Here is a 16,079-nt window from a genome sequence, read left to right as displayed (position 1 = left end):
ATTTTACTTCTACGAGTCGATTTTGTGGGCCTAATCCAAGCGTGTGCGATCATCAGACGCCGCGAAAGCACGCTGCCCTATGTTTTTCATCTATTGTATGTGAAGGAAACCAGTCTACGGTAACCAAGAGATTGATGGAGTTATAGTGACCTCTCGTTCCAATATCTTCGTCCCCTTCTTCAAGAGATCATGTCCCAGTTGGACCCAGATGTTACCTACCATTTTGTGGATAATACCTAGGAGAAAAAAATTCTCCAAGATGGTCCTCAGTCGACAGCCAAAAGCCACCAACTAGTTCATTGTGCCATTTCTTCGCCACTTGATCCAGCCATGTCATCCCTCATCCATCTACCATGATCGTATGATTGAAGGTGGGCCTCCCAAACCTAAAGGTATGCCTTGTCATTTGGTAATTAAGTATCATAGTTTGCTTATCATGGACACTTTTGGGCATGAATTAATTGGGGGATTTGGCAGAAAGAATGGGCTAGGTTTGTGTCTTGCCCCCTAGACCCCATTTTGATGTTTACCTTGGATTCTAGTCCCGTGGGATCTCTTTTACTGACCTCTTGGCTTAAGGGATAGTACTTCATGGGAAACCCTGATTTTGGTTGCCTAGTCCCACTCCCTCATCTACACGTATTTCCCCCCTCTTCGCTCATTGTAACCTGATTCATCATTTCTCCCACTGGGGTCCATATTCCTCCACTGGGTCCACATAGGGTTAACTCTTTCCTTCCCCTTGCCCACACCTTGGGTCAGGCCTAGAATGATGACCCGGAGGTTGATGCAGAAGAAAAGAAAAGCAAAAGCATAATTGGCCAAATTCAACGAGAAAATGTACCACAAAATGCAAAAGATGGCTGGGACAAACACATTCAGCACGTGGGCAAAAGCCAATACATGAGCTCTACTCCATCGTCATGGCCATGACCCTAGTTCCTACAGGCCCTAGATGAGCCTCCTTTATCATTTAGGAACCCCATGATTGTCCCAACCCCTGGTGGACAATGAACTGCCCTACCTTAAAAGGGGTATCCACTACTATACTTTGCACATCATGCTCTTACCCCTTGAGCCTCGAACAGTTAATTAAAGAAAAATCATAAAAGGAAAAAGGCATATAAGGTAGGGTGGAAAAATCAAGGCTGGGGAACCTCATGTACCATGATTGCTCCCTCCTATACATTATATACTCAGGTGTGGGTTTCCCTTTTGTTAACTACCCTTGTACCCCAACATGTGGCCCAGGGCTGCCCCTTTTCATTCCCTACTCCATCCATCTCTTTATCGCATGCCACTAGCTTTTAAAGGATGTACCTTGGACATATTATCCCCTTTAGAAGTAGAAACCACCTAATGGGATACTTGGTTAACCCCATTTGGAACTTAGAGGCATTAACACCTGCCAAAGCCCATTATGGAAGGGCATGCCATTATGAAGTCCCCACTTGTTGTCCATGGTTTGTAAGCTCTTTTACTCGATTTCCTTGATGACTTGTTGTACTGGAAGACTAGGGGACGCATTAGATCTTATGCAAGATTGCAAGTGGTCTCCATCTTGGGTTTGGTCTCCCTATACGGGGTCCTAACCCTCCAAAGGGCTACATTGGCACATGTAGGGTGTGTGTTGAGAGCCATGGGCCCCCACAGTAGTAGACAACACTCCATGGATCCCCAGAGATGCTCAGAGATTCACCTATTGGACGAGGAAGATGCACCTAGTTCACCTTTGCCCAGTCAACCCCACAGTTGTACCATGCACTTGGCTGATGACCCAGGACTTGTATGTTGATGTGGCATCACTGACACCATCATCTGAGCCCTTACAGATGGTCTACAGGCATCTTCAAGTTACTTGGAAACCCATGAAATCACTTGTGTGCCCTCATAGCCATTGGGAGCACCACAAATCTTTTTGTGGAGAACAAGGGGCCAACCCCTTGTCCATTTCTTTTGGAAGTCCAATTCATTATTTTGGCACTTACAGACTTCATCAGACCTGTTAGAGAGCCCAACGACATGCATTATTGATTATTTGACCTCTTGGGAGGTTGTTTATGTTGTTTATGGGCTAGTATGGTGGGGTTGTCACCAAAAGATAATTATTTGCACATTATTTCAGTTGATGGGCTAATGTAGGCCCAAATTAGGTAATTCAAATCATAATGAGTGTATAAATAGGAGAGACATGAGTTCATTTTGTATCATCACTTGGATTGGATCATTCTCTCTCTTGAGAATTTCACATTTCTTTTTTGGACGATGAATTGGAGCATGGATGAATTTTGATGCTTGGATTGGACTTTCTTATCTTGGAGCTTCTTTATTGGCAAATACGTTGATGGTTGGATATGTTCTCTTACATGTAAGTAGACACATTAATGTTTTTCTTGATTTACTTTGTCATATGCATTGGAATGCAATTTCCGCTATACTAGGGCTCACTATTGCATTGCATAATTGTGGAATTGTGGAATTATTGTTTCTATATAGAATCTCTCAATGTATGGGCCATGTATGTTGAATGAAATCTCCAAGGGATAATTCTACCATTGAATTTATCTTGATAAGCCATCTCTTTTTGCAAAGCGAAGTATAAAGCTTTAAGGTCACTTCTTGCGCTAAAGGCCAAGCAAGGTAGTCCTTGAGGCCTCCTTGACTAAGAAACAAAGTCCTTTCAAATCATTGTCCTAGTGAAAACTCTTGCTTTGATCCTTTCTCCTTCCTTTTCTAGGTTAATATCATCATTGGTTGCTAAACTCCCTCCCCTTTACCTAGGTTGGGTCCACTTTATCTCGTTTGGTCCCAAACCTTTGAAATGTTAATTCTTCAAGAACCACCCGGGAAACCAAGTTCAATAAGAATTTTAGGGATTTGAAAAACTCCTTTACAAGGCATATTCCTTAAACCTAGCCCTTAAATCTTCACCTCCTTCTCCTAGAAAGCTTTGTACCTTGCTTGAAGAGCAAGCAAGCTCCATCCTTAACCTCCTTCTAGGAAAAGGGTCATTAGAGTCACTTCACATCCATTTGTTGATTCATCCTTCACAAGTGACTTTCTATATATCGAGTCTCCTCCCATTAGTGAAAGTTCGTAAAGACTAGGAGTCTTAGCTAAGGTGGCAATGGGCTAAGTCTCCATCGTTTCCCTTGGCCTAGCAGTGTTCCCCTTAAGAGCCCCTTTAGGTCCCCTACTAGTTTGAGCAGTAATAAGCCCTAAAATGCTCCCTTACTGCCTCAAAATAGAACTTTCCAAATTTGCTACTACAGGGCAAGTTTCCCATGCTCACCTGCTACTCCAGATTCATAGGTTGTTGCCTCATATAGGGAATTCCAACCCTTAGAGATACCTAGTTTCCCAAACCATACCTCCACAAGGTTTCGTTGCCACCATTGTCACCTCAGAAAGATTCATTGTCACAAGTAACACCTCAAAATGCATTTGTTGTCCAATTGACACCTCAGAAATGGTTTCGCTAGCTCATATATGATCATGAGGATGAGTCGTTGCCATAAAGGATACTTTAGGGGTAGCCTACAACCACAGTAGGGTTTACTCAAAGCCTCGATACTCAAACCATTGTTGTCATATTGTTCATTCAAACCCTCACTGCCCAGAACAATGTCTTGGACCCTTTGTTGCCTCAGTTCTACCCTCAGAAGACCTCGCCGCCAAAGATTTAGCCTCAAAAACCCTTCCATTGCTCAGATCTAGCCTCACAAGACCTCACTGCCAAAGATTCAGTGTTATAAACCCTTCGCTACCTCAGATCTAGCTTCAAAAGGTGTCACTGTCAAGTTTTAGCCTTAGAAACCCTTGCTTGCCACAAATTAAACCTCGGAACCCTTGTTGCCACATAATTGTTACCTCGGAAATTAGGCTAACAGAGTAAAGAGAAAGGTCGATTGGTTGGCGTGGAATCTTTCCCCACTGGATCCAACCAAAGGAAAGGATCTTAAAACCCTCCAAGAGCCTCAACCCAAAAATCAAAAAGATCAACAATCCATCATGATTAAAATCAATTCCCTCTCTCTTTTTTATAGATTCACTTTGGGGTCATCCCTCCTAATTTTAAGTTGAGGGGCTAACAAGTTGCCCTCCATTTGCCAAAAATTTGGCTTTTATTAAATTTTTCCTCCATTTACCCCAAATTATTTAATGTTACCCCAATAGCATCAAATAATGCGTTCCCACTTTACAAACGACTATGGTCGGGTTAGATAGGCTACTTTGTCCTCCCTTGGGCAATTTAATTAGAAGAGGACGTTACAGGGGGCTAGCCTACTTTGTCCTCCCTTGGGCAATTTAATTAGAAGAGGACGTTACAGTGCCCCCTGCCCAACATTGCTTGTCCTCAAGAAATTGCAAATTCAGGTATTGCTAGATCTATTATCCTTCTCCCAACACTACTTCAAAGTAACATCTGAGAATATCCTTTGGAGTGTCGCCAAACTCATTTGTAATGCTTAGTATTTGCTCAAATTTTGCAGTCTCTTTCCTCGGTCTCCCAACGCAATCTAAAACGCTTACAAGCAATTCATCAAAGTCTTCCAAAGAGGATGGATATGAATCATTTGTAAATTTAGTGTTCGATATATCTATCTCCTGAAATAGAAAATCTATCTAGGCATATAGATTTTCTCAGGCATGCTTGTATTCTACTTCTTGAGATTTTCTTATGCCATGAAGAGCCTGGTTAATTTTATTCTCAAATTTCAAAGCCACGATATGAACAGGAAAATTAAGTAGATCCAACGATCCATTTGTTTCTTCTAGAAGCAACCTCGATCTTCTCTGTAATATATCTTGAATAAATGAACTTCCTTTTTGAGAATTTATATCAGGTCATGTATTTTCTGCTAGAAAAAGGTCATAGGGTTGGGTTGGAGTTGCAAATGAATTTCCAAATGAGAATTCACTCATTTTGTTGTCTTGATCTCTAGAGTTTGCAAAAGAGACAGGGCTAGTATTTAGGGGCTCTACCTGATAGTTAACCTTTTCAATAGTATTTCCTTCATCAATTGTTATTGAATTTTGACGTAACTCCACAATATCTGCTAGAACCATTCCACTGCACAGCGTCTTTAGAGATAACTCTATATTATTCCATAGGCTTCTCCCCACAATTTGTAACGTACCCTATACGATACGTACAGCAAGAAACAAATTCTTCTCAACATCAACCCATACTTCCAAAGATTCAAATGCATGAAGTATGCTGGTAACAAGCATCATCAAGTTTGTCTTTTTATCATAGTGCCTACAATAGTATTCCACATCTAAACCAATGCTTTGCTCCACGCCTGCCATATGACAAAATAGAGCACACTCTAGGTGAGCAATATGCCCACACAAATTCATCATTCAGCTTTCCCTCACATATAATAGAACAATAGTCTGCCACACTCAGATCAATAACCTTCCCACAGAGAGTACAAGAGCATTCACGGAAAAAACCAAATTCAATGCAACATATCGCAATTCATCGCCTTGAGAGATTTGGTCTTGCCAGTTCTAGTCCACATTTCAAATTTCCAACTTTATATCTCCTCCCTAAAGTATTCCCACGCAATTCTAATTCTTTCACACGTTTTGCAGTAGTTTCCCCTCTATGAACAATAGCATTCTTTGCTTCATTTGGACGACTAGTATCTAAACCTAACAAACCTTTCGATGACTTGTCCCTTGATTGACTTATTACAGTAACACATTTCCTTGTTGCAAGTGAATGACATTTCTCAATATATGAGTTGTTTGAAGAACAGGTTGTATAAGGTGTAGCACTTGAAGGTTGATCGTCTTTATCACACATTGACGGATCTAGCTTAGGCTAGACCTTCTCTTGCCAGCATGCACTGATAAACCTGCCACCTTGATCTTTAACTATATTTTTAGGCAACCCATGGAGTTTAACCACCTCCTTGAAGAATAATTATGCGACTTATGCTGCCTTATAATCTACCAAGATTGCAAATAGATGTGCGACCTTGGTCAACCAATCAGCTATCATGCAGATGCAATCCTTGCTTTATGCATGGGGTAGACCTGTGATGAAATCCATCGATATGCTCTCCACTACTGCTTTGGGATTGGCATTGGTTGTAGCAATCCTACAGGAGGAGTTTGCTCGAACTTGTTCTGTTGACAAGTCATGCACTCCCTTACGTGCTTCAACACATCATCCTTGAGGCCTTCCCAAGAAACCTCTCTCTGATTCTCCTGTACATTTTGTGTTAGGTCCCTATAATACTAGTGATTCCCCCATTACTATTGTCATTGAAGCCCTTATTGTTATTATTGTGCCCCTATTGTCCCCATATTATTATTAGTGTGCCCCATAGAAACCCACTATTGTTATTGTTGTTCCCTTATGTTATTATTGTTATGTTAGCTTGATTATATTGTGACCCCCTAGACTCCTATATATAAAAGGGAGGTTTAGTCATTTGTATCATCCAAGAATTGTTCATTTGTGTAATGTAAAGGAGGTTGCCTCCTCGAAGAGGCTGAATTCTAAGGCGTTGATCTATCTTTTCTATTTTTTTGTGAGTTGGTTTCTAACATTTGGTATCAAAGGTTTGCATTCTAGGGTTTCACTGCTTCAAACAGGTCATCGTGGCATTTTCGCTATAACTTTTTTCCTACAACGTTTCAGAAGCTAAAAAAAACCCATTTGAGCCGAAATCGTTCTGAACTTCGAGTCCAAATTTCAGAGCTTGTCTCGCTATATTTTCGAAGATATGATCCGAGGAATTTAGGGTTTTTGCAGAGTCCCGAATTACATTCCAAACAAGTGACCTGGGGAAAAGCTTCATAACTTTTGTTCTGAGCATCAAATTGAAATTTCGTAAGAAGTTTCAAAAAGAGGACGCCCTGTAGTTTTCTGTATATCAGTTTCAGGTACTAAGCTCGAAAAAGTGACACGTGGCACTTCGTACAAGTTCGCTCTACTGAACTAGTCTATAATCAGGTCATCGTGGGCGATTTGGCATAACTCTTCCTTGGAAAATCCAATCTTGATCAAACTTGCAAGGTTAGAAAGAGGACTCAAAGGGCTACTGCATGACGTGATTCCAGATAGTCGAGAACTGCAGTTACAAAGATACAACAGATTCAATATCGAGCTCTTACAAAGTGAAAAAAACAAAGGTGTGTAGTTTATTTTTAAATTTTGCATTTGAAAAATTACTTTGAAGGAATTCAAAGGGCATAGTGAAGAATTATTAGCATTAATTGGTGCCCCGAAGAAAGAAAATGGAAACACCCAATAAGCAACCTGAAAGCTCTAGCATGACTCGTGAAGAAGAGAAAGAAATGCAATATGATATATCAAAATTACAAGACCAAGTACAACAAATTTCACTCTCACAAAAGGTCACTGAAGCCAAGATGAATGGCATGGAAGCTAATATGAATGGCGTGCAAGTTAAGATGGATGGCGTGGAAGCTAAGATGGATGGCATGGAAGCTAAGATGAATGGCATGGACGCTAAGATGGAAGAATTGAAGATAAATTTGAATAAGTTGCTACAAAAGATGGTTACTAATGGTGAAAGCGTAGTAAAGGAAACTCATGATGAGAACAAAAGAAATGTTAATCATGATTTCATAAACTCTAATGTTGGATTGAAGACCCACCATGTTCCAAAAATCGATAGGAGGAAGTTTGTTGGCAAGGATCCCGGAACATGGATACTACAGATGGAGCAATTTTTCGATCTCCATAATGTGCAAAACGCACAAAAGGTATGTATTGCAACTTTATATTTGGAACCAAATCAGTTTGTATGGTATCGATGGCTTTACTCTCGTAAATAGATTGTCACTTGGGCAATATTTACGGAAGAAATGATAGCACATTATGAGGATACAAAAAGCAACACCTTTTTTAGCCAATTGATAAATCTCAAACAAAAGGGTTTAATGATGGAGCACATTGAGGACTTCCAAAAATTGAACATAAGGGTAAAATATATTCCAGAGGAGCATAGGATTGATGTGTTCATAGGGACTTTAAAGGATAATATCCAACATGAGGTTCGCCTTTGGGAACCTGATTCATTGGAGAAGGCATTCAGGTTAGCAAGAAAAATGGAAAGCAAAATTATGGCAACCAAGAAGCCTACCACTCACAACTATAAAGATGGAAGTGTTGTTGCCCCTAGCCTTCCACAACCTACAAGGTTGACACCACAACAATTGGAAGAAAAAAGAGCAAAAGGGCTTTGTTACAGTTGTGATAGCAAATATACTAAAGGTCATAAGTGTGTTGAGAAGAAATTATTCTACATGGATTGTGAAGAGGAGGAAGAAAAGGAACAAGAAATGTCAAAAGAAAAGGATATACCCCAAGAACAAACCCTAGATAAAGAAGAAATGAATCTGACCATATCTTGTAATGCATTGGCTGGAATTACCACTCCTCAAACTATCAAGATAGAAGGACATATCAAGAATAAAAGGGTAATAGTGTTGATTGATTCAGCAAGTACCCATAATTTTACTCATTGTAAGAAAGCTAAGGAATTGAATTGCTTCCTATATCCAACACCAGAGTGTCAAGTGATGCTTGCAAGTGGAGGAGCCAAAAATTGCTCTAGAAAGTGCCATAATATCAAGCTATCCATAAGAGAATATGTATTGAATAGCCCAATGCTTTCCATTCCAATGGGTGGTGCTGATGTTGTACTAGGAGTCCAATGACTACAATCTTTGGGTACAATAGCTTTTAATTTTCAAGAACTTTTCATGAAATTTTGTGCGGAAGGAAAAGAAGTTGAATTAAGGGGTATTGCAGGGAAACCGGGAAAGATAATCAGCTCTAATGCTATGACAAAGCTTCTAAAGAGGGAACAACGAGGCGTAATTGCACAATTATGTTCGCTAGAGGTTCCCACATCGAAATCATCTATTTCTCCAGATCTCGAACAAAGAGACGGGAGATCAGCGCAGAATAGGCAGACGCAGAGCCAGAGGAAGCCACGCAGAGGCAACAGAGACTGCGCAGAGCCAGAGGAAGCCACGTAGAGGCAGCAAAGACTACGCAGACCCCAAAGGGCATGTGTCATCCACGTAGAGGCTACTGGAGTACCACAGAAGCCTAGAGAGGTTGCACAGAGCCTCAGCAAGCTGACGCGGAGGGTTTCAGGGTGACGCAGAGGGTTTCAAGCTGTAGCAGAGGTCAATAGGGCCTACGCTGGGTTTAGGAAAGTGCTGGAAGTTTGTCTATCTGTGGGTAAGCCAGTTTGGCACCCTGTTGTACAAGAAAATTGCTGAATAATAAAATCCTCCCTTGCTGCACCGGTTTTCCCACATTGGGTTTTTCTGGGGACATTAGTCCAAAATAACTGTGTCAATGTGTGCATATTTTTGTTTCTGTATTACGATGTGATATCTGCAGCAGTATTTATTTTAATGTTTGTTGAAGTAATTTCATGAATAACTTATGATGAAATAAGTAGGAAAAGTAAATCAGTTGTTGCAGTGATAGAATTTTCACATGGTATCAGAGCAAGTAATCAGAGACAGAAAGGGAAAATCAGTTATGGGTCGAGACCACGATGTAGAGGCATCCACCTCAGGGGACTCACGCATATTTTCAGAAGATTGCACAAGAGAAAGAGAGATTTCGATTTCTCTATGTTGGCTTCCAAGTTGGAAGAAGAAGTGGCGTGCATGACTAGTGTTGCATCATCAAAAGTATGGTATATAGACAGTGGAGCCTCGTGGCATATGACAGGAATCAGGGAATGTTTCTCAGAATATCGAGAAGAGAAGATGAACTTTTAGATCACCATGGGGAACAAGGCAAAGTGTACTCCAGTAGGAAAGGGTACCATAGTTTTTCAAACAGAATCGGGAGAGCGGTTCCATGCCACAAATGTGTTGCATGTGCCAGGATAGGGGATGAACTTACTTTCCATGTCACAACTACAAGGCAAGGGCTATGATGTCTACTTCATCAAGGAAAAGGTATACGTCAAACACCCGAGCTAGAAAAAAAAAAGTGCAGAATGGGATCAAAAGTAATCGATTGTACAGATTACAACTAGAATCTCGAATGGCACTAATAGGCAGTCATGGGGACAAAGTCTTGAATGAACTATGGCACAGAAGGATGGGTCACTTGCACCATGGAGCTCTGAGAATTCTCAGGAGCACTGTAACAGGAGTTCCAGATCTGAGTACAGAATGAGATGATGTATGCAGGGGATGCACTCTAAGAAAGTATGCCAAGGTGGCATTTCCTAGGAGCAACCATAGGGCCAAGAGTGTACTAGGATTGATACACTCAGATATCTACGGACCTATGTCTGTCAAAGCTCTCAGCGGTGCCGAGTATTTCCTTACTTTCGTTGATGACCACTCGAGGAAAACTTGGATCTATTTTTTGAAAACCAAGGATGAGGTTTTCTGTCGATTAAAGGAGTTGAAGGCTCTAGTGGAGAATCTGACAAGTAAGAAAATAAAAGCCTTGCGCTCAGATAATGGTGGAGAATATGTCGATAAGGACTTCACTGATTTTTGTGCGAAAAAGGGCATCAAAAGAGAGTGGACAGCTCCCTACAATCCAGACCAGAATGGGGTGGCAGAAAAGAAAAACAGGACTATTGTAGAAGCAGCTAGGGCCATGTTGTATGATCAGGATATGCCAAAATTCCTGTGGGCAGAAGCATGCAACACAGTTGTCTATGTTCAAAACTGGACTCTTCATTGGGCATTGGGCAAGATTACTGCAGAGAAAATCTTCACTAGGAAGACACCTGAAGTCAACCATTTCAGGATATTTGGGAGTTTGGCATATTGTCGCATACCCGAAGAAAAGAGGAAAACGCTGGATCAAACTACAGAAAACAGGTATCTTGCAGGATATAGTGAGAACACTAAGGCATATAGGATCTATCTTCCAGGTAGCAGGAAGGCAGTAGTACGACAAGATGTAAAGTTCATGGAAGACAGAGCTTTCAGAAGATCTCGCAAAATGCCTTCCAACGAGCAGTCAAAAGAGGATCCATTGGTCATGCCTCTTCAACAAACGGAAGTGAAGAATCCTTCCTCAGATCAGGAAGATTCTCAAGATGAGGAAGAGGAGCAAACAGAAGCACCTATTGGCAGAGGAATAACCAGCAGGGAACTTCGTCAGATTCTGCGTGATGCATAGAACTTCATTGAAGAGCCAAGGAATAGTAAAAGGGAGTGAAAACAGCCAAACAGGTATTAGGTGTTAGTAGCTCAGGATGGAGAGCTTGCCAGCTTCAAGGAGGCAGCTCAACATCAAGTCTGGCTAGATGCGATGGTGGAGGAGTATAACTCCATAATGGTTAACGATGTCTGGGTGGTGGTGTCAAGGCCTCAAGACAGATTTGTGGTAGGTTCAAGATAGATCTACAAGATCAAATATGCTACGGACGACAGTATTGAAAAATACAAGGCCAAGTTTTTGGCAAAGGGGTATGCTCAAAATAAAGGGATTGACTATGAGGAAACCTTTGCCCCAGTAGCTAGGTATACATTTATTAGGACTGTGATATCTCTTGCGGCCCAGACGGGATGGGAGATCCATCAAATGGATGTCAAGACAGCATTTCTACACACGGGGTAATATAAGAAGAAGTATACATTGAACAACCAGAGGGCTTTGAAACTCATGAGAAAAAGCCTAATGTATGCAGACTGAAGAAAGCCTTGTATGGGCTGAAGCAAGCACCAAGAGCGTGGTATGGTCGAATTGATGGCTACTTGCAGAAGATGGGTATGTCAAGAGTGACGCGCATCTGAATCTCTACTATCTGGTCGTAGAGAGCGAGCCACTTATCTTAGTATCATATGTGGATGATCTCTTCCTGACAGGATCATCCAGACTCATTGAAGACTGCAAGAAGAATCTAGCCACAGAGTTCGATATGAAGGATCTGGGACAAATGCACTATTTTCTAGGGTTGGAAGTTTGGCAGCAGAAAAAAGAAATCTTCCTTGGGCAAGGAAGGTATGCTACAGAAATTCTGAAAAGGTTCGGGATGGGAGACTGTAGACCTATGGCTACGCCAATGATCACCAACTAGAAGAAGATTGATGCATCAGAAGACAAGGATGGCGATCCCACCCTACACCGACAGCTCATAGGGTCCCTGATGTATCTAGTCAATACTAGGCCAATTGTTTGCTACGCTGTCAACACCCTCAGTCAATGCATGGTGGAACCAAAGAGGGCTCACTAGGCAGCAGCCAAGCACGTTCTCGGGTATTTACGGGGAACAGTTGATTATGGGCACTTGTACAACAAGAGGAAGGATATCAGGTTGAGTGGATTTACTGATGCAGATTGGGCAGGAAGTTCAGTGGATGGGAAAAGTACCTCTGGGTACTGTTTCAACATTGGATCAGGAATAACCTCCTGGTGCATTAGGAAATAGAAGTCCGTGGCTCTGAGCTCGTCTGAGGCAAAATATATGGCAGCAAGCACAGCTTCGTGTGAGGCCATATGGCTTAGAAAATTGCTGGTAAACCTATTCAAAAGAAATATGGAGGCGACCAAGATCATGTATCAGAGTTGCATCAAACTCTCTGAGAATCCAGTATTTCATGACAGGTCAAAGCATATTGATATCTGGTGTCACTTTGTCAGAGATTGTATCCAACGTGGAGCTGTACGGTTGAGCTACACTCCTACAAGGGAACAAGTGGCAGATATCCTCACCAAGGCCCTTGGAAAGTCAAAATTTGACTACCTCAAAGAAAATACGGGGATGGTAAAGAACCCCTTTCAGAAGTAGTGTGTTAGCAGCACAAATGAAGAGGGAGTTGCAATGCAGATACAGTGTTGGGAGAAAGGACCAACAGCAGCACAGATGCAAAGGGAGTTGCAATGCAGATGCAGTGTTGGGAGAAAGGACCAACAGCAGCGCAGATGCAGAGTAAGGTGCAATGCAGATGCAATGTTGGGAGAAAGGACCAACAGCAGCACGGATGCAGAGGGAGTTGTCGTACAGATGCAGCAGTGGCAGTGGTAAAACCATGGGCAACGATACAGGATGCAACAGTGCAGAGGATGTTGGGCAGGGAGGCCTAGCATCAGCACAGGTACTGATGCCGGATGATCAGAGTAATACTCAGTGAGGAGTAGTGCTAGAGCACAGTCCTCACTAAGAGGGAGTGTTGATTTGGGGTAGCATCAGATGTGCTCTAGCCACGAAATTTGGTGGAGGTTGGAGCACATGAGATCTCCAATACCCAAAAGGGTGTGGACAGATTCTAAACAGATCATGAGATATTAAAATAATTAATATTTTTAATGGAATCCCTAAGTCTAAACTTAGGGAAAATAAAATATTAATGTGTATTAATATGAACCTGTGGTAGAATGGTCCAAAAGACATGGATCAAGCCAGACCTAATCTTAGCCGTTGATTAGGGACTTAATCTCGGCCGTTGAAATGTCAACAGAAAAAGTATAAGAGGAGGCTTGAGGGGCACTTGGAGAACACACCGAGGGGGACCAGTCAGTTCAATTTCTGGAATGTGGTTTGCTAAGAAATTGAACCAATGGTCTAGAGAGCAGTCAAGAGGCAGCAAGTACGGAACAGAGAGACAGGAGGTCAGTGCAGAAGAGGCAGACGCAGAGTTAGAGGAAGCCACGCAGAGGCAGCAGAGACTGCGCAGAGCTAGAAGGGCTTGTGTCATCCACGCAGATGCGGCAAGAGTGACAAAGAAGCCCAGAGAGGTTGGGCAGAGCCTCAGTAGGCTGACGCAGAGGGTTTCAGGGTGACGTAGAGGGTTTCAGGCTGTAGCAAAGGTCAGTAGGGCCTACACTGGGTTTAGGAAAGTGCTGGAAATTTGTCTATCTGTGGGTAAGCCAGTTTGGCACCCTGTTGTACAAGAAAATTGCTGAATAATGAAATCCTCCCTTGCTGCAATGGTTTTCCCACATTGGGTTTTTCAAGGGACATTAGTCCAAAATAACTGTTTCAATGTGTGCATATTTGTGTTTATGTATTACGATGTGATACCTACAACAGTATTTATTTTAATGTTTGTTGCAGTAATTTCATGAATAACTTATGATGAAATAAGTAGGAAAAGTAAATCAGTTGCTGCAGTCATAGAATTTTCACATAAAGATCAGAGGATCACTCGTCAGATTCCTCCCAATCTGTCAAGAAGGTCTCTTACGAATGACCTTATAAAATGTTCAGGAGCAAGAGGCTTCTAGGAATAAGTTCACAAGGAACGAGTCTTCAATGATGATGGCAAGGAAGTCTTCGAGTTCAGAGTGAGAAGACATGGCAGTAGATCTATGTCCAAGATCGGAGCCGGTTCCAGGTGGCAGAAGTTCCTCCCTTGCTAAGAGGAAGCGTTGATATTTGTAGCTCAGGCATGTACTTGTTCACAACTCTATGTGTCTACGTGTGCAAAAGCCCCCCACAGTTTCCTTAGGCATTGCTCTAGTGTGAGCAAGTTGCTAATGTAGCTTAGCCTAAGTCTAACTTAGGAAAAAAGCACATATTATTGTGTTGGCTTATTGAGATAAAATAAACTTAGGTAAAGTTAAGTAAATTACTTTAGTGGATAAGTTTTAAATGCGGCCGTTGACTTCAAAGAAGGCAAGATCTAATCTCGGTTGTCACTCACTTTGCAGATTAGGATTAGAGATTTAGCTCAATGTAAAGTTATAAAGCCAAAGCTAAGGAGATGGGCAAGATACACTACAGTAGCACAAGATTGAGAGAGTCTTCTCAGCGAGTGTTGTCTCTGAGGAAGGGCAGCAAGGAGATCCAGATCAGCCAAGGAAAGTTGATCAGCCAGATCTGATCCAGGGTCGTAAGTTATTCTTCAGGTGGGCCATTATCCCAAGATGGAATCCCAAGGAAGTTTGCATTATTAATGAAAAACCTTGATTGGCCAAAATTTGTGCGTCATTTCTATGAGATTGGTTAGTTCATTTTTGCTTCCATTAAATGTTAAGAACCTAGCTGTGTAATTTATTCAGTATATCTACACTATGCTAGATTAATAATTTACCAGGTGCTAGGTTTAACGAAACACTAACAAAGAACAAGCAAGAGGTCACGAGGTCAAGTCCCCAGGTTGGCTACCTATACATATATGGGCTTCACTTAATGTCCCCACAGGATCAGCATACAATAACCATGCAGCACTCTTTAACTTCAGTAACATCCTCAGAATGAAGGAAAGTGCTCAGAGGTTTCCAGGGAATGTACTTTCCAAGGAAAAAATGTTTAAAATGTAATATTTTATACTTATATAATTTTGATTTGTGTACATTAGATTTGGAGTGAAGAGGGTTATCATATCATAAAATCTAATTTTCAAATGAACATACACATCGATTCTACAACAAATGAACATGGAACATAACTACAAGAACATAAGATTTATCAAGAGGATAGAATTGAACATACAACTTGTAACGAAAATCCTAAATTGGGAACTCTTCAAACAAATTGTAAGAAATTTGACCCAATGGCAGCGACAACCAATATATGAGAAAATACATGTCTGTGACTATGCCAGGCAAACTACAGCAAAATATCTCCTAGTTATCAGACAATAACCCACTACATAAAGGGGCGAACAATGTTGTAAAACTCAATAGGAACATAAGATGGGTCAATGAACAACCTAGCCCCAACAGTTAACTCTATTGATTGAATCAAATGCCCAAGGCATGTTGTCATTGACATTAAGGCCATAGGTCACAGTTTCAAATCTGGTCAAGTCCCTTGGGGTTATCAACTGCAATTGTTGTTGGAAGTTGAGACCACCTCTATCCAGGTATTCTGGGGAAGAGGTGGGGTTCCATAAGGATTTCCTTCGAAAAGAAAGGTCAATGGAAGACCTGTGTTTCTGTGAATACATAAAGATTAATCATTTTTTAATACAGTCTAAGCATGGAGAACCATGGGAAGAGTTATACAAAAATTGATAGCAATTTATCTGGTAAAATAGGAGAAAAGGTTTCTTGTTTGCTAATCACAGGATAAAAGACCACTCACCAACAGGGTAAAGTTGTAAACAGCTCAGTGGAAAGGACAAGAAGCCAAATGGATTGAAGGTTT

At 41.4% G+C, this 16,079-nt stretch overlaps 1 protein-coding gene across 1 annotated transcript in view; it reads right to left on the bottom strand.

The window, feature by feature from the left end:
* Positions 1 to 16,079, bottom strand: part of LOC149228556 (nucleolar complex-associated protein 3-like) — a 203,911-nt gene that overhangs the window by 60,367 nt on the left and 127,465 nt on the right. The window lies entirely within an intron of this gene.

This window comes from Pinus tabuliformis, chromosome J, assembly GCF_031772625.1.
Source record: "Pinus tabuliformis cultivar Carrire ecotype Pingquan chromosome J, CPIR1, whole genome shotgun sequence".
NCBI classification, from domain to species: Eukaryota; Viridiplantae; Streptophyta; class Pinopsida; order Pinales; family Pinaceae; genus Pinus; species Pinus tabuliformis.
Note: the sequence above shows the minus strand (reverse complement) of the source record. Positions and strands in the feature narration are given on the sequence as shown.